Source organism: Artibeus jamaicensis, unplaced genomic scaffold (assembly GCF_021234435.1).
Source record: "Artibeus jamaicensis isolate MK-2021 breed Jamaican fruit bat unplaced genomic scaffold, CSHL_Jam_final contig_760, whole genome shotgun sequence".
Taxonomy (NCBI): Eukaryota; Metazoa; Chordata; class Mammalia; order Chiroptera; family Phyllostomidae; genus Artibeus; species Artibeus jamaicensis.
The window spans coordinates 4,213,920-4,234,125 of record NW_026521955.1 but is presented as its reverse complement, the minus strand read 5'-3'; positions in this window follow the sequence as shown (position 1 = coordinate 4,234,125).

The following is a 20,206-nucleotide window of genomic DNA, read 5'->3' as shown; positions in this document are numbered from 1 at the left end:
ACTTCTAAAATATTTTCCTGTCATCTCTTTTATTAAATTATTTTTAATTCCTACTTTATTATAGTTTTCCCAATTTTTCCCACTCCCACACTGTTGTCCTTGTCTGTGGGTCATTCATCCATGTTCTTTGTCTAGTTCCTTTTCCTCTTCTTTCCACCATTATCCCTCTCCTTTCCCCTCTGGTCACTTTCAGTCTGTTCCGTGTCTCCATGCCTTTGGGTCGATTTTGTTCACTAGTTTATTTTGTTCATTAGATTCCTCTTATAGGTGAGATCATATGGTATTTGTCTTCACAGACTGGCTTAATTCACTTAGCATGATAGTCTCCAGTTCCATCCATGCTGTTGGAAAACGTAGGAGTTCCTTCTTTCTTTCTGCTGTATAGTAGTCCATTGTGTAAATGTACCACAGTGTCTTCAGTCACTCATTTACTGATGGGCACTTAGGCTGTTTCCAGCACTTGGCTATTGTAAGTAGCACCACTATGAACATTGGGGTGCACAGGTTCCTCTGAATTGGTGATTCATGATTCTTAGGGTATAATCCCAGTAGTGGTATGCTGGGGCAAAAGACAGTTCCATTTTTAGTTTTCTGAGAAAATTCCATACTATTTTCCACAGTGGCTGCACCAATCTGCATTCCTACCAACATTGCATTAGGGTTCCCTTTTCTTCACATCCTTGCTAGCACTTGTTGTTTGTTGGTTTATTAATGATGGCAATTCTACAGGTGTGAGGTAAGATCTCATTGTGGTTTATATTTGCATCTCTCTGATGGCTAGTGATGTTGATCATCTTTTCATGCCTCAATGGGCCATCTGTATGTCCTCCTTGGAGCAGTATCTATTCAGACCTTGTGCCCATTTTATAACTGGATTGTTCATCTCCCTGGTGTTGAGTTGTATGAGTGTTTATATATTTTGGAGATCAAACCCTTGTCTGATGTATCATTGGCAAATATGTTCTACCATAGGTCAGTTCCCTTTTCATTTTGATGATGGTTTCTTTAGCCATGCAGAAGATTTTTAGTCTGATGTAGTCCAATTTGTTTATTTTTTCATTTCCCTTGTCCTGGGAGATATATTGGCAAAAATATTGGTACATGGGATATGTGAAATTTTCCTACCTATGTTTTCCTCTGGAACTTTTATGATGTCGTGACTTATATTTAAGTCTTTTGTTCATTTTGAGTTTATTCAGGTGTATGGTGTAAGTCGGTGGTCTAGCTTGATTTTATTTTATTGTACCAGTCCAGTTCTCCCAACACCATTTATTGAAGAGGTTATCTTTAGCCCACTCTGTGCTCCTATCCCTTTGTCAAATATTAATTGATCATAGCAACTTGGATTTAATTCTGGATTCTCTATTATGTTCCATCGATCTATTTGTTCTTATGCCAGCACCAGATTGTTTTGATTTCAGTGGTCTTATAGTGTAGTTTGCTATCAGGTATTGTGATCTTTCCAACTTTGTTCTTCCTGAAGATTGCTGAGGCTATTCAGAGTTGTTTTGGTTACATATATATTTTTGTAATATTTGTTCTAGGTATGTAGATATGCCATTTGTATTTTAATAGGAATTACACTGAATATATAGATTGGTTTGGGCAGTATGGACATTTTAATGGTGTTAATTCTTGCAGTCCATGAACATGGTATATGCTTCTATTTATTTGTTACTTCCTCAATTTCTTTCTTCAGTTCTATAGTTTTCCTAGTACAGGTCTTTTACTTCCTTGGTTAAATTTATTCCTAGGTACTTTAAGTTTTTTGTTGTTGCTATAGTAAATGGGATTTTTTTCTTAGTTTCCCTATCTGGTAGTTTATTATTCATGTACAAAAATGCCATTAATTTCTGAATATTGACTTTGCATCCCACTACTTTGCCAAGTTCACTTATTAGGTTGAACAGTTTTCTGATGGAGACTATAAGGTTTTCTATATACACTAACATAGTATCTACAAATGGTGACAGGTTTACTACCCCGTTTTCAATTTGGATGTCTTTTATTTCTTCTTTATCTGATCACTGTGGCTAAGTCTTCCATTACTATGTTGAATAAAAGTAGTGAAATCAGACAGCCCTGTGTTGTTCCTGATCTGAAGGGAAACACTTTTAGTTTTTGCCCATTGAGTGTGATGTTGGCAGTAGGTTTTTTGTACATGACCTTTATTATGTTGAGGTATTCTTCCTCTATTCCCACTTTGCTGAGTGTTTTTATCATAAATGGGTGCTGTACCTTACCAAATACTTTTTCTGCATTTATTGATATGATCATGTGATTTTTGTCCTTCATTTTGTTTATGTGATGTATTATGTTTTTTGACTTGCAAATATTGTACTATCCTTTCCTTCTGAGAATAAATCTCATTTGATCATGGTGTATGATCTTTTTAATGTATTGCTGGATCTGCTTTGCTAATATTTAGTTGAGGATTTTAGCATCTATGTTCATCAAAGATGTTGGCCTGTAAGTTTCTTTCTTTGTTGTATCTTTAGCTGGTTTTGGAATTAGGATAATACTGGCATCATAAAGAACATTGTGAGCCTTCCCTCTTCTTGAATTTTTTGGAGTAGTTTAAGAAGTGTAGGTGTTAGTTCTTCTTTGAATGTTTGGTAAAATTAACCTGGGAAGCCATCTTGTCCAAGGCTTTTGTGTACGGGAGTCTTTTGATTACTGCTTCAATTTCCCTATTTGTTATCAGTCTATTAAGGTTTTCTGATTTTTCCTGGCTCAGTTTTGGGAGATTGTATGTTTCTAAAATTTTATCCATTTAACTCAGTTTGTCCAATTTTTTGGCATGTAATTGTTAATAGGAATTTCTTGCAATCCTTTGTACTTCTGTGGTATCAATAGTTACAACTAGCTCCTGAATTCACTGATCCTTTGAATTGTTTTTTAGTCTCTATGCCATTTAATTCTTCTCTAAAGAGGACATACAGAATATCCAGAGACACATGAAGAGATGATCTTGATTATTTTCTTCCTTCTTACTTACTTTCCCCCAACCTGCATCTCACCCCCTGCTGAGGAGGCAGCAACACAGGCAGACTCAGGAGTGTTAGAGACTGGCTTTAGGGCACAGCCATTCCATACATTTTCTCAGGAACCAGACTGGTTCTTCCCAAGACCAGAAAGCCTAGGAACACCAGCCATGTTACCGGCAAACCCATACTCTGGGTTCTGGAGGCCCAACCTGCTATCCTACTGAGGGCTTTTCCCTGCCAGGTACAAGAAAACAATCTAGGACAGTTTCATATGTATGAACACACCCAACATTCTCCCTGAAGTATGAACAGCACCTCCAGGGGACCCAGAGTGCCATCCTCATAATTCCTCCAGAAGGCCTCTCAGAAACAGACAGGTCAGCAGCTATGCTAAGGCTACTGGAAGGACTGCAGGCAGCGGCAGATGGAAGCAGTACCTGCAGTGCTTTCAATCACTAGCTGACCAATGAAAATGAACGCACAGCAATCTAAAGTCTATGAGACACAGCAAAAGCAGTCCTGAGAGAGAAGTTCATAGCAATACAGGCATACCTAAAGAAGACAGAAAAATCTCAAATAAACAACCTAACCCTACATCTAAACGAACTAGATGAACAACAACAAACAAATGATAAATAGTGAACTGGGATACAGATCTGAAGAAATTAACCTATTGTTTTTAACTTGCTTATTTTCAATACAATAAATATATACTAGCTTGATAACATATACATTTATTAAATTCTTCAAATGAACTAGGTATAAACTTTGTTAAGTGCTGTGATACAGTCATAAAAATATTATTTCTATAGAAATTAATGATCCATCAAGGAGAACAGTGTGAGACATTATACTGCAATGTGAAAAGTATAGTAATGGAAGCATACTCAATTGTTATAGAATTAAGAAAGAAATTAGTTTTGTATAAATCCAAGATTTTCAATGATAATTTTCTCAAGACAAAACCGTCACAATATACTTTCCCTTTTTACATTTCTTTATTATTTCAGGCATTTTTTTCCATCAACCTAAGTGCCCAAGCATAGTGGAAGAACAAAGGAAACATTAATCTGGATCAGAAATTCTCTAACCAGCATCAAAGTATTTCCTGTAATAATTCTAAAATTTTTTTATACTTGGACGAAATTTCAAAGAATTTTAATATTACCATATTTTTATTATATATGACCATCTTTTAATTTGGTACCACTGGCAAATTATTTCTTCCCCATTTAATTTTTGAGGATTTGGTCCCAAGTAAGGGCCAAATTATTTGCTGTGCAAATGAACTATTCACAATAGTTCAAATAAAGAAAAGCTGTAGAATAATTAAATTTTCAAATCCCCAGAAGATAGTATAGTAATCCAGACTGAAAAATGAACTCTAATAGTCAATACCATGTTGTTTTAAGAAGTTATTTAACTTTGACCAACACCACCATTGATTTATTTTATTTTATTTTTTACTGTCGCTTCAGTATAGTTGTCTCCATTTTCACCCCACCACAGCCACCACTCCACACATGCCAGCCTCCCATCCCCAAATGCACCCCTCTTGGATTTGTCCACATGTCCTTCATACATGTTCCTTGATGCCCTCCCTACCCCATTATCCCCTATTATCCCTCTCCCTCCTCCTCTCTGATCACTGTCAGGTTGTTGTTTATTTCAATGCCTCTGGTTATATTTTGCTTGCTTGTTTGTTTTGTTGATTAGGTTCCACTTATAGGTGAGATCATATGGTATTTCTCTTTTACCGCCCAGCTCATTTCACTTAAGAATAATGCTCTCCAGTTCCATCCATGCTGTTGCAAAAGGTAGGAGAACCTTCTATCTTTCCGCTGTGTAGTATTCCATTGTGTAAATTTACCATAGTTGTTTTTTTTAATCTACTCATACTGGTGGACATTTAGGTTTCTTCCAGCACTTGGCTGCTATAAATTGGGCTGCTATGAACATTGGGGTGCATAGGTTCTTTTGGATTGGTGTTTCAGTATTCTTAGGGTATAATGCCAACAGTGGAACTGCTGGATCAAAAGGCGGCTCCATTTTTAGTTTTTTGAGCAAATTCCATACTGTTTTCCTCAGTGGCTACACAAATCTGCATTAGGGTTCCTTTCTCTCCACAATCTCGGCAGCAATTATTATTTTTTAATTTGTTTCTGATGGCCATTCTGACAAGTGTGAAGTGGTATCTCATTGTAATTTGAATTTGCATCACTCTGATGGCTAGTGATGCTGAGCATCCTTTCATGTGTCTTTGGGCCCTCTGTATGTCCTCTTTGGGGAAGTGTCTGTGCAAGTCCTTTGCCCATTTTTAATTGGATGTTTGTCACCCTGGAGTGAAGTCATGTGAGTTCTTTACATATTTTGGAGATCAAACCTTTGTCCGAGGTATCACTGGCAAACATATTTTCCCATACGGCGGTTCCCTTTTCCTTTTACTGCAGTTTTCTTTAGGCATGAAGATGCTTTTTATTTTGAGAATGTCCCCTTTGTTAATTCTTTCCTTTATGTCCTTTGCTCTGGGGGGCATATTGGTGAAAATATTGCTTTGTGGAATATCTGAGATTTTCCTGTCTATGTTCTCATCTAGGACTTTTATGGTGTCACAAATTATATTTAAATCTTTTATCCACCCACCTTGAATTAATTCTTGTATATGGTATAAGTTGGTGATCAGGTTTCACTTTTTTTTGCATGTACCTGTCTAGATCACCCAACACCATTTGTTAAAGAGGCTATTTTTACTCCATTTTATGCTTCTGCCCCCTTTGTCAAATATTAATTGACAATAGAGATTTGGGTTTATTTCTGGGCTCTCTATTCTGCTCCTTTGATCTATGTGTCTGTTTTTATGCCAATACCAAACTGTTTTGATTACTGTGGCCTTTCATATAGTTTGATTATCAAGTATTGTGATCCCTTCTACCTTGTCCTTCTTTCTCAAAATTGCTCCAGCTATTCAAGGTCATTTATGGTTCCATATAAATTTTTGAAGTGTTCATTCTATACCTAAGAAATATGTCATTGATATTTTAATAGGGATGGCACTGAATCTATAAATTGGTTTGGACATTTTGGACAAAATGGACATTTTGGATATTTTGGACAGTATGGACATTTTGATGATGTTAATTCTTCCAATCCATGAGTATGGTACATGCTTCCATTTGTTTGTGTCTTCCTTAATTTCTCTCTTCGGTGTTGTGTATAATTTTCTAAGTACAGGTGTTTTTACCTCCTTGGTGAAGTTTATTCCAAGGTACTTTATGTTTCTTGTTGCTATACCAAATGAGATTTTTTTCCCTGATTTCTGCTTCTAATATTTCATTGTTGGTGTACAAAAAATCCTTTGATTTCTGAATATTGACTTTGTATTCCACTGTCTTGCCAACTTCACTTATTAGGTCAAGTACTTTTTTTAGTTTCAGGAGGTTTTTTATTGAAGCTACAGTTGGTTCTTATTGGAACATTTTTAAGTATATTTTATTGGTTATGCTATTACGATTATTCAAATTTTTTTCTCCCTTTATTCCTCCTCCACCCTGCACACCCCTACCCACCAGCATTCCCTCCCCTTAGTTCAAGTCATTGGATTGTACATATAAACTTTGTGACTTCTCTGTTTCCTATACCATTCTTAACCTCTCCCCATGTATTTTATGCTTACAAATTATGCTTCTTATTCCCTGTATCTTCCCCCCTTATTGTTGTCTTCTCCCTCCCTACTCAAAAGTCTCCATGTGATCTCCATTTCTCTGGTTATGTTTTTGTCATAGATGTTTGCTTAATTTGTTTTGTTTTTTAAGTTCAGCTGCTAATAGTTGTGAGTTTATTGTCATTTTACTGTTCATAGTTTTTGATCTTCTTCACTTTCTTAGATAATTCCCTTTAATATTTCATATAATGAGGGCTTGATGATGATGAACTCCTTTAACTTGACCTTATCTGGGAAGCACTTTATCTGCCCTTCCATTCTAAATGATAGCTTTTCTGGATAGAGTAATCTTGTATGTAGGTCCTTGCCTTTCATGACTTTGAATACTTCTTTCCAGCCCCTTCTTGCCTGCAGGGTTTCTTTTGAGAAATCAGCTGACAATCTTATGGGAACTCATTTATAGGTAACTGTCTCCTTTTTGCTTCCTACTTTTAAGATTCTCTCCTTATCTTTAACCTTGGGTAATGTAACTATGATGTGCCTTGTGCCTTGGTGTGTTCCTCCTTGGATCCAAATACTTTGGGACTCTCTGAGCTTCCTGGACTTCCTGTAAGTCTATTTTCTTTGCCAGATTAGGGAAGTTTTCCTTCATTGGTTTTTCAAATAATTTTTCAACTTCTTGCTCTTGTTCTTGTCTGGCACCCCTGTGATTCAGATGTTGGAATGTTTAAAGTTGTCCCATAAGTTCCTAAGCCTCTCTTCATTTTTTTGAATTCTTGGTTTTTTTGTTCTGTTCCAGTTGCATGTTTATTTCTTCCTTCTGGTCCAAGCTGTTCATTTGAGTCCCAATTTCCTTCCTGTCGCTGTTGGTTTCCTGTTCATTTTCCTTTATTTCATTTTTTATAGCCTTTATTTCTTCCTCTATTTTGCAACCATACTCAACCAATTCTGTGAGCATCCTGATTACCAGTGTTTTGAACTGTGCATCTGATAGGTTAGCTATCTCTTCAATGTTTAGTTGTATTTTTTCTGGAGCTTTGATCTCTTCTTTCATTTGGGCCTTTTTTTTTTTTTTCTTTTTTTTTTTTTTTGGTCTCTACATACCTGTTACTCATTAAGAGGCAGGGCCTTAGGTGTTCACCATGGCAGGGCAACCCACGTCACTGCATTGTGATGCTGTTTGTGGGGTAGTGGTCCAAGAAGAAACAGTGCCACTTGCTCCACTCTGCCAGTTTTCAGTCACTTCCCCGACTACCCACAATCAAATTGGGCCCTTTTGGTGCTGATTCCTGGGTAGGTGGGTTTGTGTATGTTCTAGGACCCTGTGGGTCTCTCCAATGAACTTTCCTTTGAGTCTGGGAGTTTCTTCCATTGCTGCCTCAACCCCCACAGGTGTTTTCCATCAGAGATTTGAGGCTTTATTTCCTGGAAGTGGAACCCTGGGTTACGGTGTCTATCATGCTCCCCAGTTGTTCCTCCCAATTTATCTGCATGCAAATGTGGGACCACCCAGTCCGCAGGCCACCACCTCATGTGATCCACCAGCTGCCTTGCCTTCCCCAGTCCTCCAGCTGATACCTTGCTGCAAGTCCTCTGCCAGTCTCTGCCCTTCCTACCAGTCTGAATGAATGTTTTTTCTTTAACTCCTTGGTTGTCGGACTTTCATACAGTTTGATTTCTGTCAGTTCTGGTTGTTTTTTGTGTTTAAATTTGTTGTTGTCCCTCTTTTGGTTGTGTGAGGAGCCACATTGTGTGTACCTAAGCCTCCATCTTGGCTGGAAGTGCTGGAAAAAAATAAATTGTGTATGCATGCGATTATAAACATATAATCACTAGCAGATATACATATAAAGAACAGAATGAACAATTATTCTCTCCAATTATTGGAATTATAAGTGATGTTTATTCCCTTTGTATAATGTATTTTCTAAAGTATACATAACAAGCATAAAGGTTTTTTTTAATCTAATTAAATAAGATCTGAGAGCTAGAAAAGGTTTTTGTTTTTCACCAGATTTTGTTCTTAAAGTAGGTTAAACTGGGGAGGTTAGGGGGTAGAGGCCTTGAGCAAAACAGAGAAAGGACTCATGGACAGGGACACCAGTGTGGTGAATGCAGGGGTAGAGAAGTATAAGTGAGTTAAATGGTAATGGAAAATATACAATATTTTTTTAAATAAAGTATGTTAAGCTCAATAAAATTATACTTAAAAACTTCTTTTCAACTAATTTCAGGGCTCACTTTGTTAAAATTTGCATTTATTTATGTTGATATGTAAATATGCCACTCAGTGTTTCCAAAGCATAATCTAAGCCTACAGTTTCTCAAAGTCAGTGGCTAGACTCATCTTCAGTGCTGTCCCCTGTAGTGTAATGAACATATAAATAGCACTCAGTGAATACATACGACATATACTGTTTTGGTAAGTTTAGCTCCAAGTTATCAGTTTCCTCAAGTTCATTTTAAAAATGAACATATGCTGTGTTCCATGATCCCTTTAGCAACCTCTGTTAGAGGCCTGTGTTAGTGAAATTCAGAGAAATAGCATCTGATGTGTATTCTGAGAAAAACTGGCACATTATCTAAGAAGGGTGCTGCATAAATATTGTCCTATGCTTTTTTGGTGGCACATGAGCTTACTCATCATCTGGCTTTAAGTACATTTGAAAAATAAAGCTTAGAAGTCACCAACTTAAAATGTTTCATTGTCTCAGAGTTTGATCATTTGAACATTAAGAATGAAAAATCTTAGATATTTTTTGCTCTTCAATATGTAAATTGAAGCTAACAGCTATCTTTTATAGGCAGCTGTTTCCTTTAATATTTCAATTTCATCATGCTGAAATCTTTAAAATCCATTTCACTTTTCAGAACAGCTTTCTCATTAATTGTCAACTTTATTGGCTATTAAGTAATAACAACTCTTCTTCTCTACCTGGTAATTATGGAAGAGAAAAAACCTCAATGGACTATAAACAACAAACTATTAAAATATTTTCTTATTGTGAAACCATTTTTTAAACACAAAAGCATTTTCTGTGTTCCGTTGCTCAGCACATATGTGATTTGTATGTTGTTTCTCACCTTGCTCTACAACCCACAATGTCCACTATCTAGTGGGCAGTTATGTGCTTAGATAAACTTCACAGGAGACTAAAAAAGTTACAGTCTTTTGATGAATTACAGATAAAGTATTTAACAATTCAAAAATAGCAGAAAAGAAATGTAAGATGGTAGTAACAAGATGGTTTTTTTCACAGTACCACCTTCTAACATTTGAATTGGGGTATAATTATGTTTTATAACCTAAAAATATCAAATAATCCATATACATTGTCTTTCTTCTTGCCCTGTTGAGACAAGAGTAGCTTTATTTCAACCCTACTGACTTCATGTTAGCTTTCCCTGGATCTTCACTACATAAACAAAAAGAGGAGTACGTAGGCAGTTTGACAGCCATAACTTATTTGTTCCCAACATAAAATCTTTCATGAGATTCCTCCATCAGTCAATGAAAAACTTAATTGGCATCTAGATGTTATGAGTTTGTTTGTTTTTTAATTTATAAACTTACCATGTACACTGCCTGGCATGGTAACTGCTTAGTAGAAGTTTATAAAATAAATGGATGACATCTAATACACAACATTGGTCACTTCTCCTAAAGCATCATTTTGCTCTGAGTATGTAAGGTCTGTGTGTCACTATTCCTGCTCTCTATAGACTAGGGGGAGCAGCAGAAATGAAGAGGAATGAATAAAACTAAGTAGTGGCCTAAAAAGGTATAATCAATCCTTCTGAAGCTTTCATAGAAGGTAACATTTGGGCTATGACTTGAAAAAGGAGAAATGATTCACCAGGAAGACAGGTCAGAAGAACCTTCCAAGCAGAGAAAACAGCATGTTCAAAAACATACAGCCTGAATGTATAACCAATTTGGAAAACTATCTGGCAGTTTTTCGTATAGTTAAGCATATACTCTGTCTACAACTCAGCAATCCTACTTACACATGAAAAATTTAAAAATAGCACCCCCCCCAAATTCTTGAATAAAATAAGAGTGTTTATGGTAGCTTTCTTCATGATAAACAAAAACTAGGAACACCCCCATATCATCACATAAGAATAAGACAAACTTATTAAGAAATATTCATACAATGAAAACTACTCCCTTGGCACCAAAAAAAATCCAATTAAAAAATGGGGCCCTGGCCAGGTGGCTCAGTTGATTGGAGCATCATCCCATACACCAAAAGGCTGCACATTGAATTCCCAGTCAGGGCACATACCTAGGCTGAGGGATCAACCTCTGATACGGTTGTGTATGGAAAGCAATTGATCTCTCTCTCTCTCACTCTCTCTCTCTCTCTCTCTCTCTCACACACACACCCCATCCTCTCTCTAAAGTCAAGAAACATACCCTCAGGTGAGTATTTAAAAAATGGGCAGAGAACCTGAACAGACATTTCTCCAAAAAAGAATTATGGATGGCCAATACACATATGAAAAGGTGCTCAATGTCACAAATTGTCAGAAAAATGCAAATTAAAGCCACAATGAGATATCACGTCACACCTGTCAGAAAGGCTATCTTCAATAAATCAACAAAAGGGTGTTGGTGAGAATGTGGAGAAAAGGGAACCCTCATATATTGTTAGTGAGGCTGAAAATTGGTTCAACCACTATGTAAAATAGTATGAAGTTTCCTCAAAATTTTAAAAATAAAACTGTCTGATGACCCATCAATTTCAGGACTGAGTATATATCCAAAGAAATCCAAATGACCAATTTGAAAAAATATCTTAACCCCTATGTTCATTCATTACAGTATTCTTTACAATAGCCAAGATATGGCAACAACCCAAGTATCTATCAACAGATGACTGCATAAAGAAGATGCAGTACACGTGTACAATTATTCAGCCACAAAAAAGAAAGAAATCTTACCATTTGTAACAACATGGGTAGACCTAGAAGATATTATGCTAAGGGAAAAAAGTCAATAGAGAAAGACAAATACTATATGAATTTGTTGTTATGTGTAATCTAAAGAACAAATAAACAAACAAAACAGAAACAGACTTATAGATAGAGAACAAACTAAAGGTTGCCAGATGGAGAGGGTTTGAGAGGCCGAGTGAGAAGGTGAAGGGTTTAAGAAGTGCAAATTGATAGCTACAAAATAGCCACAAGAATGTAAACTACAGCATAGGTAACATAGTCAATAATATTGGAATAACTATGTGTGGTACTAGGAGGGTACTGGAATTATTGGTGAATCACTTCATAAGATATATAATTGTCTAACCAGCATGCTGTGCACCTGAAACTATAATAAAATAATATTGCCTTGACTAGTGTGGCTCATCCTCACACAAAGCAAAAGCTTGCCAGTTCAATTCCCAGTCAAAGCACATGCCTGTGTTATGAGCCAGGTCCCTGTTTGGGGGGGTGTGAGAGGCAATTGATTGATGTTTCTCTCTCCCATCAATGTTTCTCTCCCTCTATTTCTCCCTCTCCTTTAAAATATATACACTTTATATAAGCTTTAAAAGATATATACTCATATATAAAATAAGACTGAATGTAAACTATAATTGAGAACAAGGCAATGTCTCTGCAACATGGACATTGCCATATACATCTACAATATAGCAAATGATTTCCTCCTATTAAAAAAGAAATACTGCCCAAGATGGTGTGGCTCAGTGGATTCATTGCCAGCCTGTGAACCAAAAGTTCACTGGTTTGATTCCTGGTCAGGACACATGCCTGGGTTGCAGGCCAGGTCCCCAGTTTGGGGTATGTGAGAAGAACCCATTGATGTATCTCTTGCACATCAATGTTTCTTGTCCTCTTTATCTCTCCCTTCCCTTCTTTCTAAAAAATAAATAAAATTTTTTGTTGTTGTAACTTCATTTTAATTTTTTTTAATTTTATTTAGTTATTTTTCAAGTAGTTTTTTGTCTATTTGTCCCATCCCAGCACCCCCGCCCCATCTCCCCACCTCCCTCCAATTTCCTCCCCCCCCAGTCCTCATTCCTGTGTCTTTCATACTTGTTCCTCAAACCCCTCCCCTTTTTTCCCCTTAAATTCCCTTCCCTCTCCCCTCTGGTCGCTGCCCACTTGTTCTCTATTTCAGCGTCTTTGTTTTTATTCTGTTTGCTTGTTTGTTTTATTCTTTAGCTTCCTGTCAAAGGTGAGATCATATGGTATTTGTCCTTCAATGCCTGGCCTATTTCACTCAGCATAATGCTTTCCAGTTCCATCCATGTTGTTGCAAAAGGTAGTAGCTCCTTCTTTCTCTCTGCTGCATAGAATTCCATTGTGTATATGTACCACAATTTTTGGATCCATTCATTTAATGATGGGCACCTAGGTTGCTTCCAACTCTTGGCTATTGTAAATTGTGCTGCTATGAACATTGTGGTGCATAGGTTCTTTGATATTGATGTTTTAGGATTCTTAGGATATAATCCTAGCAGTGGAATTGCTGGGTCAAAAGGCAGGTCAATTTTTATTTTTCTGAGAAAATTTCATACTGTTTTCCATAATGGTTGTACCAGTCTGCAATCCCACCAACAGTGAACTAAGTTCCCCTTTTCCCCACAACCTCTCCAACATTTATTGTTTGTTGCTTTGTTTATGATGGCCATCCTGACTGGTGTAAAGTGGTATCTCATTGTGGTTTTAATTTGCATCTCTCTGATGGTTAACAATATTGAGCATCTTTTCATGTGTCTCTGGATCTTCTGTATGTCCTCCTTGGAGAAGTGTCTGTTCAAGTCCTTTTCCCATTTTTTAATTGGGTTCGATGTCTTCCTAGAGTGGAGTCGTGTAAGTTCTTTGTATATTTTGGAGATTAAACCTTTGTCTGAGGTATCATTGGCAAATATGTTTTCCCATACAGTTGGTTGTCTTTTTAATTTAATACTGTTTTCTTTAGCCATGCAGAAGCTTTTTATTTTGATGAGATCCCATTTGTTTATTCTTTCCTGTATATTCCTTGCTCTAGGGGACATATCCGTAAAAATGTTCCTGCGTGGAATATCTGAGATTTTCTTGCCAATGTTCTCCTCTAGGACTTTAATGGTGTCACGGCTCGTATTTAAGTCTTTTATCCACCTTGAATTTATTTTGGCGTATGGTGTAAGTTGGTACTCAAGTTTCATTTTTTTTGCACATAGCTGTCCAGTTCTCCCAGCACCATTTGTTGAAGAGGCTACCTTTACTCCAAAACTGCTCAAACTAATTAATGAATTTGGCAAAACAGCAGGATACAAAGTCAATATCCAGAAATCAAAGGCATTTTTCTATACTAACAATGAATCAGCAGAAGCAGAAATCAAGGAAAAAATCCCATTCGATATAGCAAAAAGAAAAATAAAATATTCTGGGAATAAACCTAACCAAGGAGGTAAAAGACCTGTATGCAGAAAACTACACAGCACTGAAGACAGAAATCAGGGAAGACACAATCAAATGGAAACATATACCGTGTTCATGGATTGGAAGAATTAACATCATCAAAATGTCCATACTACCCAAAGAATATACAGATTCAATGCAATACCTATTAAAGCACCAATGGCGTATTTCACAGACATAGAACAAACACTTCAAAAATTTATATGGAACCATAAACGACCCCGAATAGCAGCTGCTCTTTTGAGAAAGAAGAACAAAGTAGGAGGGATCACAATACCTGATATCAAACTGTGTTACAAAGCCACTGTAATCAAAACAGCCTGGTACTGGCATAAAAACAGGCACATAGACCAATGGAACAGAACAGAGAGCCCAGAAATCAACCCAACTCTCTACAGTCAATTAATATTCGACAAAGGGGGCAGCAACATAAAATGGAGTAAATAAATAAAATTTTAAAAAATATTTTTTTAAATATTCCACAATAGAGTAGAATAAACTATGATTCATCAACAACATACGTGTATCTCAAAAATGTTTGGTTAAGCTAAAGAAGCCAGATGAAAAAAGGAGTACATACTGTATGATTCCACTTATATAAAGGTCAAGTACAGGCAAAACTCATCAGTGATGACAGAAATCAGATCAGTAATTGCTGTGAGAAGAGGGAGAAATTGACTGGAAGAGGGCACGAAGGAAACTTTCTGGTGTGATAGACACGTTTTAAATCTTGATTGGGACGGTGTTACACAGGTAAGTACACAGGTACTTACATTTATCAAAACCTAATTGTAACCTTAAGATCAGTGCATTCCACTGTGTGTAAAATTTTTCTCAATAGAAACAATGAGTCAAAAAATTAATGAAACAATATTGGAACAAACAAAGGCATAGGGCTGAAACAGAGTAGTTCAGCAGTAGTGAAGTTGAGCAAGGAAGCACCTGGAAAGGTAAGCACTGTGCAAATGGAATGAAAATATTTTCATGTTTCTGTACTTGAAACATGAAAGACCACAGAAAATAAGAACTGTGTTAAAAGACAAACCTTGGAAGTCAAAGAGCGATGAATAGTCAGAGACCTCCAGAAAATTTAGAAACTTACCTCTCTGTAGTTCCATATCTGAGGTATAAAACCCTGGGCCTTCAAGCCAGTCCTTTACATTTGAAGGACTGTAAAAACTAGAGAGTAAAGGTTACCCTCCCTCTTTCAAGAGATGATGGGAGCAGACTATAACCTATAAAATCTCCCAGATTCATCATTTCAGAGGTCCTCTCCTGCAGTATAGACTTTCCCACTTCCCAACACACAGGATAGCATCTGGCTCACCCTGCATTATCTGTGAATCATTGGCTGCGGGGAACAAGTGCATCAATGTTGTAAGTTATAATAACTCTTTTCTCTGCCCACAAAACCTCATTTTGCTCCCAAGATGTGTGTATGTACCTCATTTTTGCTCCCAACATACATATATACACACACATATATATATTTATGTATTTATACACACACATTAAAAACTTGTCAAACAGGAGTCAAATCATGAAAGCTTCCTATAGCATGCAGAAACTGTCTAGCTTTATCTTTTTGCTGGGGGCAGGGGCAGATTTAAAAGAGTTGAAAACACGGGAAAAAATATCATTTTAAGCATAGAAACATCATTTTGACAGCTCTGTGGAGAATAAATCTAAGACAGTCAAGACTGAAGGCAGAAAAATGATTTAAAGGACAACTGTAATGGTCCTGGTAGGAGAAGTTGCAGCAAACATTAGTAAGGGGAAAGAGAATGGAATAGACATGAGCAATGTCATGAAGGTAGGACTGAAAGCATTTACATCTATGCCACATGGGACTAGAGAGGGGTTTCTGATTCCCCTACAGTGCCCAGTAGAGCCACCAAAGAGATTTGCACAAAACACCTGAGATATCAACTTCTTGCATTACCCCGAACTACACAATCCCTATTATGGGTTGGTGTGTAACACTCTTTCCACTCATCCACCTTGTATTCATCACTTACTTGTATTCATCTCCCACTAGAAGACTCCAGAAGCCCCTTAACCCACAAAGTAAACTAGGGTCCTGATGTTGGTCACTCCCACAGCAAAGATACAGTAATACAATACTTAGCAGTGTCCCTACTTCAACACTCACACATTTGGATTGTGACCGTGTTTTCATGCATGGCTTCCTCACTAGGCTGTACTGTCAAGGACAGACTATATTTTGCTCACTATTGTATATCTATCACAAAGCAGGGAATGGTATGAAGTAGGAACTCAGTAAATATTTGTAACCAAATTAATAACCATTGTGCTAAAGCCACATTCATACAAGATCAAGAGCTAAAACATGTGCCCTGGCTGGGTGGCTTAGTTGGTTGGAGCATCATTCTAAAGACCAAAAGGTTGCAGGTTTGATCCCCCATCAGGGCACATACCTAGGTTGAGGGTTCAATTGCAGGCTGGGGCTCATACGAGAGGCAACTGATTGCTGTTTCTCTCTCACATTGATGTTTCTCTCTCTCTTTCTCCCTCTCTCTCTGAAATCAATAAACATATGTTTGAGTGAGGATTACATTTAGAAAAAAAGAACTAAAACACGTTACCTCATTTCCCAGACTTCGTATGGGAATTCAAGGATATTCTGTCCTCAATAAATTCAAATAAATCACTTGAGCTTCTCTCCTTTACTTCTCATTTTTAGTGTAATAAAATATAAACCTTATAAGACTTTAATAAAAATGAAATAAAGAATGTGCCTTAAACATATGAGTTTTTTTGAGACATGTGGCTGATCATTCAGTTGCTCCCTTCGAGAGACCTAAAATACCTAACACAGAGGTACCATCACCTTGATGCTATCATAGAAGTGTTTGATTTTCATCATGCTTTTACTTGGACATGGTGGCATTAAATGAGATAAAAGAGGTGGAAGTACAGTAATACATACATATTCAGTATTCCAATTAATAAAGGCAAGTCTCACTTTTCCTTCTCTATCCACATTTTTATACTTTATTACTCTACCCCAAGTTTTATTTAAAGGTGAATCTGTGTAATTGATGAAATTTTCACAGCCTCATTGACAATCACAAATATAGTCTATTTTCTCAAATTAATAGGCATTCAGTGACTTTCAATGCACTTTTAATGGGCTTTCAAGTCATGACACAATTAAAATGTAATTATACTGCATAGAAAATAAAACCATGGCAAGAAGGCAAAAAAAATGTTTCTCCCTCTTCTCAGTAAAATAGAAACATATAAAATATACACTTGGTGCACATCTAGCCACTCTAATGATTTTAGTAATCAGGGAAAAGAAAAAAAATGTGTGACAAGAATATACAAAATGAATATTCCATTATTCTAAAAGAGGGAATGAGACAAAAAACATGTATACTTTACCACCTATATCCAATTCCAAAAGTTTAAGACATTAAAAAATACTTATTCCCAATCGAGCATCTGCAATTGGCACTTAATAAAGAAGGAAATACTGACTTTCATTCAATACTTAAAAGCAGAGTCTAGAATTGAAGATATTCTGAGAGTGGCATTGCATTCCAATGGTGTCAAGTGTGACTTGACACAAGCTTCAAGTCTAGAGTATAAATAGGAGAGGAGCCACTGCTCTGCACGCTGCATTCTTCAACTGCACAGTAAGAACTTTATCAAAGCTCATATCCAGCTAAAAATGAGACCAGCAAACCAGGACTTGTAAAGTGAGATTGGACTACATATTGGAACTCCAGTTTCACTTCATTCAGGATAAAGAATGTCTTGGGAAATCCTTCTCTAGAATAGAAAAATTTCGAGAAAAGAGGCTGTGGCAACAGAGGCAGGAGAACATGCACATGGAAAGGTTACTGTCAAATGACACGTAAACAAAAGATACAGTCTAGATGTGCTATCCCACGAGTTCATAACCTCCAACTCATAAAGAAACACTCAGCTTTCAGGGTCTGACATTCACTGAGTACCTTTTCTGTGCCAGGATCTTTACTAGAAGATTCCACTTCTCTTAGTTCATTTAGGTTTCCTGCCAAACTGAAAATTCTTTATTGTCCCCATGTTAAAGGTAAAGCAATTGAGGCCCAGAGGACTCAAAAGATCCTAAGTCACATAGTAAGAAAATATTAGATATGGCTCTGATATTTTACTTCCATGAACAATATTACGTCCACAGTAGCATCACTCCAAAATGTCTGGAAATTCCAATGGCCCTCCTCAGGGGATGGGACTGAGGGTGGAAGTGGAGGGGGAGTAGTAATGACTAGAGGGGGGGATGTTGAATGAGGGTGGTACTCCTGGGGTGCATGTTATATTCTCTGCCTAGACCTGTGTGCTATTTAGATGGGGGTTCATTTCATAAAAGGTCTTCAAGTTGTATATACAATATGCATAATTCTGCATGCACATTATACTTTTTGTAAAGTTTTAAAATGGGGGGGAGAGGTAGCCTTCCCCAGTCTCATATTTGCTCCTTACCCCAGGCCATCTTCCTAAGTACCCCTTTCCTCTTTCTCACAGGTGCAGATGAGCCTTTTTTCCTTTCCACTTAAAGTTAAAAAATAAAAAAGACTGTATTAGCCAAATCCTTACTAACCATTATAAAACTAAACTAAATTTTTTCTTGAAAATAAGCTTCAATATGTTTATATGGAGAGAACCCCACCTCTAGTTTTACTACCAACTGCCTAGAAATTCTGGGCCTCAGTTTGTCCCTAAATAAAGGATTTTAATCAGAAAATGTCTAAAGTCCATTTTCCCATACATATGCTTCTGGATATATGTACAAGGAAATTCATAATAACATTGCTTATAACAGAAAAAAAAGTGGGGAGAATGGCCACTGATGGGAGAATGGATAAATAGATTATGGTATAAATCAGGTAAACTATTCCACAGAAACAAAGTATTATGAATTATGGCTATAGATATCCACTGGATAGACCATAGAAGTGTATTAAATAAGAAAAACATATCAGTGAAAAAAATATATCTATATGGTGATACCATATATACAAATTTTAAAAGAAGCAAGTAAAATAACATTTTGTAACAATTCATACATATCTGGTAGAACTATAAATGACACTAGTAAATAAAAAGTAAAAATTCAGGACACTGACTACTTCTGGAGGGAGGCAGGGTGATGGGGGAGGGCAAGGAACAGAATTTTCAACAGTATTAGTGATGTTCTATGGCTTAACATGGTAATATTGGGAAATTCATAAGTGTTTTCATGGCTATTACACTTCATCTCTTGTGTACATGTCATATATAGTCTTGTGTATCAGATATTATACATTTGTAGAGACTATGTGTATTTTTCTCAAAAAATATTGTGAATAAAAAGGTAAGTACTAAATCTTAAAGTCACCAATAAATTTTTAAATTTTTAACTGCCCTAGTACCAGGGTTTGTTCCCTCTGGGGATGAGACAGGATCATAATCTCCTAGAGGAATTTGCCTCCAAAGAAGAGCAGGTGAGTTACCTTAGTTCTCTTTTTGCTGTTGTCCTTTCAATAATTGCCAACAAGCAATAGGAAATTATAATGGAAGAATGCCGGAGTTACCACTGACCTATGTAACAACTAAAGGATGGCAGCCTTCCCACCTTTTCCCATAGGAACACAGCTGAGTGTGCGCATAAAGCCCCTTTAGTAGAAGACAAGGCACCGCTTCCTCTCAGAATGGCCTGAACCAAGGGGTTGGCTTGGTGAGCAAAGGTCAGGTCGGATTTCATCCCCAAGCCTACCCTTGGCCATAAGCCTTGGTGCAGTATGCAACTGAAGCCAAAAGTGAGCAAAATAAGCATAACCAAAAAAGAATCTTTATTCAGTCCATAACACAACTCTTCTTTGGAAGAAATTTTTTCTTGATCCACCCCATAAATACTTATTGGGCATCTGTCTTACGCCAAATACTGTCCAAGATGTTGGGGATTCAGAAGTGGGCACAACAAACCCCTGTCCTCATTCTTCTTACATCCTAATGGAGAGATCAACTATAAATCCATAAATAATTTTAAAATGGTTAATTTCCAGTAGTAAACAGAAAATATTTACTTTGTAGAACTTCACATTTGACTTCAGCTATTGAAACCATACATTTTTCCTTATTA